This window comes from Morus notabilis, unplaced genomic scaffold (assembly GCF_000414095.1).
Source record: "Morus notabilis unplaced genomic scaffold, ASM41409v2 Scaffold1989, whole genome shotgun sequence".
NCBI classification, from domain to species: domain Eukaryota; kingdom Viridiplantae; phylum Streptophyta; class Magnoliopsida; order Rosales; family Moraceae; genus Morus; species Morus notabilis.
Genome location: NW_010363508.1, coordinates 48058 through 61773, shown reverse-complemented (window position 1 = coordinate 61773; position 13716 = coordinate 48058). Strand labels below are relative to the sequence as shown.

General features: G+C 33.1%; 1 pseudogene; it reads left to right on the top strand.

Moving 5' to 3' along the window:
* Positions 1–7798: 7798 nt before the first annotated feature.
* The window catches only part of LOC21388154, an 8030-nt pseudogene continuing 2112 nt past the window's right edge, over positions 7799–13716 (top strand).

Here is a 13716-nt window from a genome sequence, read left to right as displayed (position 1 = left end):
ACACATTCCCAAAAAAAAAATTTTATTTTGGAAAAAAAAAAAAAAAAAAAAAAAACCTATAGCAAACATATATAACATTCTTTGAACTTATATCACGTTGCACTTGTAACCTGGACGTGTCAACGAAACATATATACTGGAAAAGTCAAACGTTATTAATTTAAACCATTGAAGAATTAGTTAATCGTCAAAAAAACAAATTTAAAAAAGACACTGAAGGTCCAATTATCCATTTTTAATGTCAAAAACAAATGCAAGACTTGAAAGTACGTTAAACAGAGCCTTTGCGTGAGCCGGGAGTCGAACACGGATCTATTACGCGGAAGGCAATTATCCTAACCGTTGGACTACTGACGCGTTGACATCAAAGCTTTTTTATTTAATTTATTTATTCTATTTTTATGGTACGAATATTGCAAAAGGTTTTGGGAAGATTATTATAGTGAATTAACAACGAATTGATTTCTTTCATTTCCAGTCGTCTCTCCATTGTTAGGAAAAGGAATATCTCGATTTGGACTTAACCTCAACAAGCATAGGCTTCATCCTAATGATAATCTTGAGATTGTTCAGAAGTTTGATCTTCAATTACAATAAATTAGAGAATAGAGATTAAATCGAAGGAAAAAAAAAAAGGCCGTGTTTTTTTTTCTTTTTTTCTTTTTGTGGGGGAATGGATGAGCAGTACTGAACAAACTTAATTCAACATCACATGACGAAACAAACGAATATTGCTTACTGTGTAATTTCAGTAGGTTTGTCAGTTTGGATTATACTAATCAAAACGGCAGTTTGCTTATAGGGAATCATATGAATTTCATGAAGAATATGCTCAAACCATGAATGCTATGGATAAGAATCCTTCAAGACTATGCCTAATCAAACCTGTTTTTAAATTAGCTGCTAATATATATTTAGTGAACCGATCGAAACTAAAAACAAGAAAGCTCAGACAAACATGCAATACAAACAATACTTTGATGACATTTGCATTTCTTCAATTTAGTATAAACAAAGTACAGCCACTATCACATCTAAATTTTGGCTTGCATGAAAATGATAGTTCACCATAATGTTATAGAGACAGATTAACTAATTTGTTTGAAGAGAAGATTCCATTTAGTAGCTTTTTGCACTGCCCAAGTTTATTCTCTCTTGCAAATTTTTGTCTTCCATGTTTTAATATGACTGAAAATAATAATTAAAAAAAAAGTAATTAATTGACAATAAATTGTTTAACCTCATTCACGTGTCTTCCTGTTATAATTCCCTCCATCTGATCACCTGAGTAATATAGCCTAACTAACGGTTGAACTCAATTGGAATATAATAAAATAGGAACGAAGTGAACTTAAAAACTTTTCTAGAGTAGTAAGCTTAATGATATTTTCTATTCCTTTGAAATGTATATGCACTTCAAATCTCAGTTATCAAATGAGGTTAAGAAATGACTTTATTTATGTTTAAAATTTTCAGCTTTATCTAATAGCAACTCAGAACTTCTTTTAACAACTCATCATCTAATATCTGAAAAAACGTATATATATACACCGTGATATTAAAATGTGTTTTAGTGCTTTCGTTTTTAAGAATATGTATGAGGCATATTGAGTCAAACACAAACATCAACATAGGAATTTGGAGAGCAACGTAAAAAAAATATAAAAATATAAAAAAAGAAAACAGTAACAAGTGAAAAGCAGACTGAAAAAGTATGATACATTTTGAAAAAAATAAGACTCATATTACACTAAATAGAATTTAACAAAATGATTTTGACAAGCTTTTTGGTCATAAATTAGCATTAAACAAGAAAAAGAAAATCCATATAATGTATCATTGGCTGTTGAAGTCAACCATCAAATGAACAATTATAAAGAAAACTGCAAAATCAAAGTTAGTATGGTGCGTTTAGAATTAGTTTTAAAATGATTTTATTTTCAATAAAAGGTAAAAACGAGATTATTTTAAGAATTATTTTAAGACCGATTATGAAATTGAGTTTAGTTGGTTTTTTAAGAAATTATTTTAAGTATAATAAAAAAGTGAAATTGTATTCATTAATTAATATATTATAATATTGTTGACAAATACTAAAAAATGAAAACAAAAAAATAAAATTAACTTTTAATTATTTTCTAATTCTTTCACAAAAATCATTTTCACTATTTTTATTTTTAAAATATTTACTAAACAAATATCATTTTATTTTATTTTTTATTTTTTATTTTTTAAAATACGTAAAAACTATTTTTAAAAACGATTCTAAACGCACGCACGATATATCACCATTAATAACAAACCGCATATTTAATGCTGCGTATCAGGCTATGTATCAGCCTTGCCAAATAAGAAAAGTCAACATTCGAGAAAGTATGTTATTTGTATATTACGATGCTTATAATCCTTTGAAGAGTACATTGAGGTGACACGCAATGCATTGTAATGTGAGGTATCAGATTTTTTCTGTAATTTCTTAGAGGGTACAACAAATTTTGTTGTAATTAGCATTACTAATCAAATAATTAAAAGGCTAATCAGTCTGTAAGGTGACTTTGGTTTTTCTTTTTTTGGGCTGACGCAGCCTCACTTGGGTGCTTGTATCCCCCATGTTAGTGGTAGATTATAAATTTAGAAAATAATTATAAAAAATAATGCATATTATATATGGTAGTAGAAAATATTATTTTGTCAACCATGGACCGACCGACCAATCTTGTCCGGATCCGCAGGGATTTGTACATGCGAGGATTATAAATTATTATGACCAACTATATACATATATATGTATATGTTTGTATATAATTACTATTTCAATTTTTATAATTAGTCATATAAAACAAGGCGGTTTAAATCGTGACTGCAAAGATTACAATTTAATTAGTGTTAAAAGGAACTTCATATGCAGTGAATTCAAATCTGCAGTCTTATTTTTTTGTCGTTTTTAATAGAAACTTTATTAAAATGAGTTAAGTGAGACTAATTCAAAATTTAAACGATAAAATGAGAATTTGTAATAAGTAGGAGCCATAGATAGGAGCAATAGATGAGATCATTGAATCATATCAAGTAGGGCAATATTTTAAGTGATGAAAAATAGTGTTCGTAACATTACGCAAAGTATATTATGCTTCTGAATTCACATCTATAAGATGGCTTTGAGTTTCAATATCTGATTTATTTCCTAGATAAAAGGGCAATTCGTGCGTTCCAAGCAAGCTCCATTAATGGAGGATATATACAAAACTTGTTTTAAATGGCGACGAGGACAGTTACGTGACAAAACATTACTCGTTTCTGATCTAGTGGCATCTGAATATGAGAAAAAATGGTAATGTTTAAATTGACTTTTATGTATAACGGTAATATTTCTTATTTCAATATATATATATATATATATATATATATACATTTATCTTATTTACTTATCAATTGCCAGTACTATGTGGTAGTACTTTTGTCCCCTGTCGGTTTACTTTCGTGTTGTGCCCTAGTTTGCCCTTGCAACTTGTAATAATAATCTTTAGTTTACTTTAATTTATAAGATTGACGGATATAACTAAGCGATGATACATTCCTTACATTCCCCTCATAATCTGTACAGAAACTTTACACGAGACATGAGGTACAAATAAAGGACAAACACCACTTGCGAACTATGGATATCAAATAAAAACACTAACTAATTAATTAAATAACTAATTAGTTATGAATAAAAAAAAGTTTGACCTAAATTTCTTTTCAATTTTCAGCCCTATATATGTTAAGGAAAATGGCATAATGAGGTCCTGAATTGTGCCACGGAATAAGAAGTCAAAAACTGTTTGATTACCAAACAAAACCGTCATCCGTGCTCTCATTGCTCACCTCATCAGGATTATTAATTCCTATATGATTCTAAAATTAAAGAATCCTAAACATATTTAGAAGAATATATATGCTAATAGTCAGCTCGGTTTATAAGTTTCAATATAAATTTAAATTTTATACGAGAGAAAGGTAGGAGGTTTGAATTATGGTTGAAACCTGCAAAATAAATGAGCTATAAATCTCAAACCTCAACAAACTAGAGCTTGAAGAAAAACTACCATAAAAAAGTTTTATAAAAAAAAGGATTTGGTCAATATATTCTCTCTATGATTAACATTAATCCGTATGTGCTAAGTAGAATGAGTCGAAAATGTATTTTTCTTTCAACTGAGGTTGAAATACCCAAAAAAAAAAAGAAAAAAAAGCCAAAAAAATTAGGCTGAAGTAAGCTCTAACGTACGTCTCTAAATTAATGCTTGTGGTTGTTAGGCGATCTTGTGCAAGTTGGAATATTATGATGTGGAGAAACCAAAATGTTCCAAAATTTAAAAGTTGCCATTTTTTTTCTTTCTAGAAGCTTAACACAAGAACAAATTTATAACAATGCATGATTATTCTTGTTTCTTTTTTTTTTTTTCCCAAAAGTAATTTTGGGTGATCAAGTATGCTAGCTAAGTTACTTTTATTTTCTGTTTCTATTATTATTTTTGAAATATTTGAACACAATGAATATTAAATAGTTGGGGGAAGGGTGATAGTTGGAAAATAGTTGTAGCCCGTGATCTGATCATCAGTTGTTGTGAGAGGAAGAAATACATTGAAGTCAAAACCCACCTTAGAAAACATGCATTGTCCTTTTGTTTCTTTCAATTTTCATTGCAATCGAAAAACAGTGCCGTTTAATATTACTGAAATATATATATATATATATATATATATATCCACGTCGAAACATGCAATGCATTTCGAGACAAAATATCTTTTTGAAGATTTTGGCATGCTTCGATGGGTTGACCTCAACCCTTGATCTATCATACAAAGAACCCCTCTCCAGCTAAACTTTCACCTTATTAGTAGCATATATATATATATATATATCTATATATCTATATATGTATACATATAGTTGAAACGAATTTTTTGTTTCTTATTGTACAATTGCTTTGAAGTTTGAAGTACTGATAAAAACAGAAGTTTGAAATAGGTATTGAAAAATATACCTTGGTGAATGTTTTTGAACTATTTAATCCCTTTACGTTTTTCGTAAATTTGCTCCATTATGTATAGATTTATGCATACATGTTGGAAACAATAAAAATGGATAAAAGAATAGTTCTTCAGGCCTTAAGTGACTGCCAAGAAATCAAAGGACAATGAAATAGAATAAGAGAAGAAGGTGGTTCTCGTGGCCTTGAGTGACTGCTAAGAAATTAATTAACTAAGAATCAAACAGTAACAAAAAACAATTGACACCTCACCACGTGATTAATTTACATAAGCTGCGCATGCAGGGAATTCAATATCTGAGTAAAAACAAAAAACAAAATCTAAATATTTGATGGTAAAAATTATTTATGAAGAACTCATTGTAGAATGACATCCTTTGCAGTTTTAACTATTTGTAACGTACGCAGCTTCTTTAAAAAAAAATAAAAAGAAAAAGAAAACAAATTTATGGCGTATACGTGGTGCTCTTTTACCTATTTATAAATCTTCTACAAACAACAAAAGCGAGGTAAATGAATAAGGGCTAATTTATGTTTAAGATTACGTTGGTTGGGTTGCATGTGATGTGCCTTTTTTTTTTCTTTTTTTTAAGGAACTCAAAAATTTGTGTTTCCCCGAGAAAAATTGCTTTTATGACAAGCATATATGCATATAAATAATAATTTGCAAGTGAAACATTTCCTGCTGGATTATGCTTGATATTTTTAGATTAAAAAAAGACTTTTTTTGAGAAATAAAAATTATAGAGATTTTTCGATACGCTTAACGTATTAAAAGTTAGGTGTTTCAATTATTAGGTATGTATATTTTTTAATTTTTAGTGATTTTATATAAATTTAACAAACATAAAATCTGATCTATTAGTACGTTGACTTACCGAAAAATATCTCATTTAATAGCTTTCTTACATTATACTCGGGCATTAATAATAAAAAAAAAGTATAAAAATGTTCTTGCTCTTGGAAACAGTGTGCGAATAAATTCCGGGATACGCGATACCATTACTTCTTTTATTTTTACTTTCTTTTTCCTTTTTTTTTTTTTGCTGGACAGAATCTTTCCTTCTATATGCTCAGGCCAATTATTTGAATTAAATTATATTACGTCGGAGATGGAGCAAACCTCATCATTTTTTGTTTGGGTTATTGGACAGCTCAAAATAGAAAGGCACAAATTTTTATTTCTTTATTATTATTATTATTATTTTTTTTACAAACAACAAAAGCGAGGTAAATGAATAAGGGCTAATTTATGTTTAAGATTACGTTGGTTGGGTTGCATGTGATGTGCCTTTTTTTTTCTCTTTTTTTTAAGGAACTCAAAAATTTGTGTTTCCCCGAGAAAAATTGCTTTTATGACAAGCGTATATGCATATAAATAATAATTTGCAAGTGAAACATTTCCTGCTGGATTATGCTTGATATTTTTAGATTAAATAAAGACTTTTTTTTAGAAATAAAAATTATAGAGATTTTTCGATACGCTTAACGTATTGAAAGTTAGGTGTTTCAATTATTAAGTATGTATATTTTTTAACTTTTAGTGATTTTATATAAATTTAACAAACATAAAATCTGATCTATTAGTACGTTGACTTACCGAAAAATATCTCATTTAATAGCTTTCTTACATTATACTCGGGCATTAATAATAAAAAAAAAGTATAAAAATGTTCTTGCTCTTGGAAACAGTGTGCGAATAAATTCCGGGATACGCGATACCATTACTTCTTTTATTTTTACTTTCTTTTTCCTTTTTTTTTTTGCTGGACAGAATCTTTCCTTCTATATGCTCAGGCCAATTATTTGAATTAAATTATATTACGTCGGAGATGGAGCAAACTTCATCATTTTTTGTTTGGGTTATTGGACAGCTCAAAATAGAAAGGCACAAATTTTTATTTCTTTATTATTATTATTATTTTTTTTTTTAGGGAGAGAAGAAACGTATTCATTGAAAAAGAAAAATTATACTCTCCCTCTCTTCTCTACGTCTCATATTTTCTTCCTAAATGATGGAAAATGTAACATGTTCTTGCAAAATAGTATGAAAACTCTCATTAGTCAATACAACTGCACAAATCTCAATGTTTTCTATTTCCTGATAAATTTATCTTCAACTTTACATAAGACTAGAGGATCTAGGAGCCTTAATTTACTTTATAAGAAATTTACTTCAAAGTGTCGATAGATTTTTAACCGTCGAATCTTTATTAAATACTTTAAATTCTCATATTTTATTTAATTTTATATTATTTTATTTGATCTAACCATTAAAAACTATACATTATTTTTGGTATTAGTAAGGATTTTCTAAATAATTATTGTGATTATAATTGCTATTTCAGTATTTTGTATATGTGCTCAAAATTCCAATAATTTAGAGGAACTGTTTCCTCTGTTCCCATGGTGTATGAAAATCAACTGTCAGAAGATACGAAGTTGACCCTACAAATATTTAAAAATACATATAAATATGACAATACATGTGTGACTGCATACACACACACACATATATATATATATATATATATAGAGAGAGACAGCCACATCTCATACCCAGCTATGAATATCCTACACACCATTGTTCCTTCCACAGAAGGATCAGGAAAACGACATTAGTAGACTGTAAAAAGAAAAGAAAAAAAAAGGTCCATAATCTCAGTCATTTCGCATAGAATTCCGTGCAATCGTGTTCCATTGGCACTGAAAATCGGGAATTTGAGTACTACTATCTAGTACTTTATATTTAAAGAAAGATCATGGAGAGTGGCGATATATACAGAGTGAGTAGTTCTCGTCTGAGCAGCTCCAACGTCTGGAGAAACAGTGCCATGGAATCTGTCTTCTCCACGTCCTCTCGAGGCGGCGGCGGCGACGACGACGACGACGAGGAGTCTCTCAAGTGGGCTGCCATCGAGAAGCTTCCCACTTATCTGCGCGTCAGGCGCGGAATTCTCACCGAAGAACACGGCAAGGCCAGAGAGATTGACATCAAGAATCTCGGCCTCCTTGAGAGAAGGAATGTGTTGGAGAGGCTCGTCAAGATTGCCGAAAAGGATAATGAGAAGTTCTTGATGAAGCTCAAGAGCAGAATCGACAGGTTTTTTTATTTTTTATTTTTCATATCTTATGATTTGTTGAGTGTGATGAACTTGGAGTCACATTTTTTTTTAATTTCTCAGAGTTGGACTTGATCTTCCGACGATCGAAGTGCGGTTCGAGCATTTGAACGTTGAAGCGGAAGCTTATGTAGGAAGCAGGGCATTGCCTACAATGTTTAATTTTTCTATAAATATGTTGGAGGTAATATTTCACGTCTCATGGTAGAATTGTACTTGTCAGTTGTCACACATCATAAAATATGTACCTTATTCTAATGTATATTTTTTAAATTTCTGTAGGGATTCTTGAACTATCTTCACATTCTTCCCAGCCGGAAAAAACCACTGCCAATTCTTCATGGTGTTAGTGGAATTATTAAGCCAAGAAGGTAAGCCAGAAAAAAAAAAAAAAAAAAAAGAGCTGAAGACGATCATCTCATCATAGATTCTCCAAACTTTCCATTTTTCATATTTCTGACAATCTTTTCAGATTGACATTGCTTTTAGGCCCTCCAAGCTCTGGAAAAACCACACTACTATTGGCCCTCGCAGGAAAACTTCATAAGGATCTAAAAGTAAGAATATAGACATTTGTTCATATCCTTGTCTCAAATCATAACCATATTTTAGTTTTTTTTTTTTTTTTTTCACCTTGTAATTCTTATAACCAAAAAAAAAAAATGTTATAAATTGCAGTTCTCGGGAAGAGTTACATACAATGGACATGAAATGGAAGAGTTTGTGCCAGAAAGGATATCGGCCTACATTAGTCAAGATGATCTGCACATAGGAGAAATGACAGTGAGAGAAACACTGGCTTTCTCAGCAAGATGCCAAGGGACCGGACCGCGTTATGGTTAGTTAATCGCCTTCTAATAATTTCATCATACTCAACTTCGTCTCAAGAATTCTTCAGAGTCTTAACTAAGTTTGTTATGTGCAAAAAAATTTCAGAAATGTTGGCAGAGTTATCAAGGAGAGAGAAGGAAGCGAATATTATGCCAGATCCTGATCTTGATATCTATATGAAGGTAAGAGAAAGGCTATATATAATTCACAAAAAAAAAAAGAAAACAAGAATCCTTTCAATGTCAGAAACCATTTAGAAAAGAAATTGTATTTTAAATTTTATCTTAAATTTTGCAGGCAGCAGCACTAGAAGGCCAAGAGACCAATGTGGTTACTGATTATATACTAAAGGTAACAACTTTTATGAAATTTTGCAAAATAACTTTAAGAGAAACTCTGAAAATTGCACTTGGTATGAAATTGAAAAAAAAAAAAAGAGGTCATTTCGCCAATATAAAGTTGTCATTATAGCAAAATTTCTCTAATCAAAGTTGATATTCGACTTAAAAATACAAAAAAAAATCTGACCTATGATTTTTGCTTTTGGCAGATTTTGGGACTTGAAGTTTGTGCTGACACTATGGTTGGTGATGAAATGATAAGAGGGATATCTGGGGGGCAGAAAAAGAGAGTGACAACAGGTAAACTCATAAGAGCAATTTTTTCCTATTTTTAGTTATGATATAGAAAATCCGAAAATTTCAAAGCAAACTACTTGGGCTGATTAATGGATGCAAATTCTATGTGCTTATGTAGGAGAGATGCTGGTGGGACCAGCTAGAGCACTTTTTATGGACGAGATATCAACTGGTTTGGACAGTTCAACGACATTTCAGATTGTGAATTCGCTAAGACAATCAATTCACATTCTCAATGGAACTGCTCTCATTTCTCTTCTCCAGCCAGCACCAGAGGCTTATGAACTGTTTGATGACATAATTCTCCTCTCAGATGGCCAAATTGTGTATCAAGGACCCCGTGAAAATGTGCTCGAATTCTTCGAGTTTATGGGCTTCAAATGCCCGGAGAGAAAAGGAGTGGCTGACTTCTTACAAGAAGTAATGGCTCATTATCTTTTATCTCAGAACAATACTAAGGGGCACTAATAGTGTTGAGCACTACATATAATAGAAAAGGCTCCTAAAAAATGGGGCGCACAGATGAGATCTATCATTTATTAGTTGCGGTGCACCATATATAATAGAAAGATGAGGCCCATAGATAGGACCCACTTTTTATTAGTTGGGGTGCTTACAACCATTTTTTTTCCCTTAATATCTTGTTCCATTCTAATTCTAATTTGTTTGTATGCATTGGCCTTTGTAGGTGACATCAAGAAAGGATCAAGAACAGTACTGGACAAAGAAAGATCAGCCTTATAGTTTCACAACTGCGAAAGAATTCGCAGAAGCGTTTCAGTCATTTCACATTGGTCGAAAAATAGGTGACGAGCTCGCCACGCCATTCGACAAGTCCAAAGCTCACCCTGGAGCTTTGACAACCAAGAAGTATGGCGTTAGCAAGAAGGAACTCTTCAAGGCTTGTGTTTCTAGAGAATGGTTACTCATGAAGAGGAATTCTTTTGTCTACATTTTCAAGATGACACAAGTAAGCACAACTTAAAAATCTGCAATTTTTTCTTTTATTCTTCTTGAAGCTAACTATTGTTTTCATGTTTTCTTCAGCTAACTATGATGGCGTTGATCACGATGACGTTGTTCTTTCGCACCGAGATGCGCAGAGACACGGTGGCAGACGCCGGGGTTTATCTGGGTGCTTTGTTCTTCGTCATGATCATAATCATGTTCAATGGATTCTCGGAGCTTTCCATGACCATCATGAAGCTTCCTGTGTTTTTCAAGCAAAGGGACCTTCTTTTTTACCCTGCTTGGGCCTACGCTCTACCAACATGGATCCTTAAAATCCCCATCACCTTTGTGGAAGTTGCCGTTTGGGTGGTTTTCACTTACTATGTCGTGGGTTTTGATCCAAACATTGAAAGGTCAAAAATTACAAACCAAAAGATTCATTTCGGCGGAGCTTGATTCTGATATTGGATCACAGAATGTAATGAAAAACCTTTTTGTTTTTTGTTTTTTTTGCAGGTTTTTCAAACAGTACTTACTTCTGTTATGTGTTAACCAGATGGCATCTGGGCTTTTCCGGTTTATGGGGGCACTAGGAAGGAACATAATTGTTGCTAACACTTTTGGGTCTTTTGCTTTACTTGCTGTTCTTGTCATGGGTGGCTTTGTCTTATCAAGAGGTGAATCAGCTTCACAATTTTATCCTACTCATCAGATTTTAAAATATCGATCTAGGTATGAGATGTTTAGTTCTAACTTTTTTTCTAACTTTTTTCAGACGATGTGAGGAAATGGTGGATATGGGGATATTGGGTCTCACCAATGATGTACGGACAGAATGCCATTGCTGTCAATGAATTTCTTGGAAACAAGTGGGCACATGTAAGCACCATTTCTTAAAATTCCACCAAAAAAGAAAAGATATTGGCAATAAGTATTAACTGATTTGTGTTGGTTGACAAATTTTGCCACAGATTCCTCCCAACTCAACAGAACCAGTAGGAATAACGCTGATGAAGAATCGTGGAATTTTCCCTGAGGCCCGTTGGTACTGGATTGGAGTAGGAGCCACAATTGGATACACTTTACTCTTCAATTTACTTTTCACATTGGCTTTGAAATATCTTAATCGTAAGTGATCTCCTCTGCTTAAGTTTTTGTGTTCTTCCAATCATAGGAATGTTCTTCTAATGAGGATGAATGAATAATATTTGGATGCAGCATTTGGGAAGCCTCAGGCAGTGCTATCTAAAGAGGCCTTGGCTGAGAAACAAACAAATAAAACTGGAGATTCCATTGAGCTATCATCAAGAAGAATGAGCTCTGTTGGTAGGTCATAATGTTATTAAGTTTTTATATGTTTTCCTTAAGAACTTAAATTTCACATTGTTGATGTTGTGACAATGCAGAAAGAGGGAATGAAAGCAGAAGGAATATATCGTCAAGGACACTGTCCTCTAGAGTTGGTACCATCAATGAAGCCAATCCGAACAGGAAGCGTGGAATGGTTCTTCCTTTCGAGCCACTTTCAATCACTTTTGACGAGATCAGATACGCCGTCGACATGCCACAGGTATCTTCTAGCTTTTTTGTAAAGATTAACAAAAAAAAATATTTAAGAATTCTGTATTTCTTGTTACAATGTCTTGAAAACCTTTGCAGGAAATGAAAGCGCAAGGCATTCCGGAAGATAGGCTGGAGCTTCTGAAGGGTGTGAGTGGTGCTTTTAGACCAGGAGTCCTAACAGCTCTGATGGGTGTTAGTGGTGCTGGGAAGACTACTCTAATGGATGTGTTGGCTGGAAGGAAAACTGGTGGATACATTGAAGGAAGCATTAGGATATCTGGATACCCTAAAAAGCAAGAAACATTCGCTCGGATTGCAGGGTATTGCGAGCAAACTGATATCCACTCCCCTCACGTCACAGTCTACGAGTCCTTGGTTTATTCCGCGTGGCTGCGTTTACACCCGGATGTTGATTCCGCAGCCAGAAAGGTAAACTAAGCTTCATAGGAATACTGGCGGACACATTTTAATATCGACTCATATGACAAGTGACTTGTCAGTCCTAATAACTCAATTGCTATGTCAGTTAGTACTAGAAGTAGGAATAAGAGTTGGGGTATGTAGTATCACAGGACCTATCTTCTTGTCAAGTTGTTTTATTTGACTAAAATCTCAAACTCTGCTTAATGTGGTTTTTGAAGATGTTCATTGAGGACGTCATGGAGCTTGTGGAGTTGACCCCGATAAGGGAAGCGCTTGTTGGATTGCCTGGCGTGAACGGTCTCTCAACTGAGCAGCGCAAGAGGCTGACAATCGCTGTCGAGCTCGTTGCTAACCCATCTATTATATTCATGGACGAGCCAACATCCGGCCTTGATGCTAGAGCAGCAGCCATTGTGATGAGGACTGTGAGAAACACTGTTGACACAGGAAGAACCGTCGTTTGCACTATTCACCAGCCAAGCATAGACATATTCGATGCTTTTGATGAGGTGACAACAATTTTTTTTTTTTAAGGCTTGTGATCTTTTTTTTTTTTTTTTTTCAATTTGAATTGGTTAAAAAAACTAAAATTTACAAAGGACTAAAAGTTTCACGATTAAATATTGCAGTTGCTTCTTCTGAAGAGAGGAGGGGAAGAAATATATGTGGGTCCATTAGGCCGCCATTCTTCACAATTGATCAAGTTCTTTGAGGTTAGGATGATAAAACATGTCATGACGTATGCAACAAATGTTGGCTTCTAATATCGTTGAATTGACAAACATATGGGACATTGTGTTTGATCTCAGGACATTGAGGGAGTTCCTAAAATCAAGGACGGGTACAACCCCGCGACATGGATGTTGGAGGTTACTTCGGTAGGGCAAGAAGAAGCTCTAGGTGTCAACTTCACTGAAATATACAAAAACTCGGAATTATACAGGTAATACTGATCTCCTTTGAGTATCTTTACAAATTTACAGAAAATTTGTTGACAAAGGAGTCATGCAACCGACTAATCATGAAGTGCATATCCAATGGCTGCTTAATCATGATGTGCATATCCAATGGCTGTTGATCAGGAGAAACAAGGACTTGATCAAGGAACTAAGCATCCCACCACCGGGCTCAAAAGACTTGTACTTCCCTACA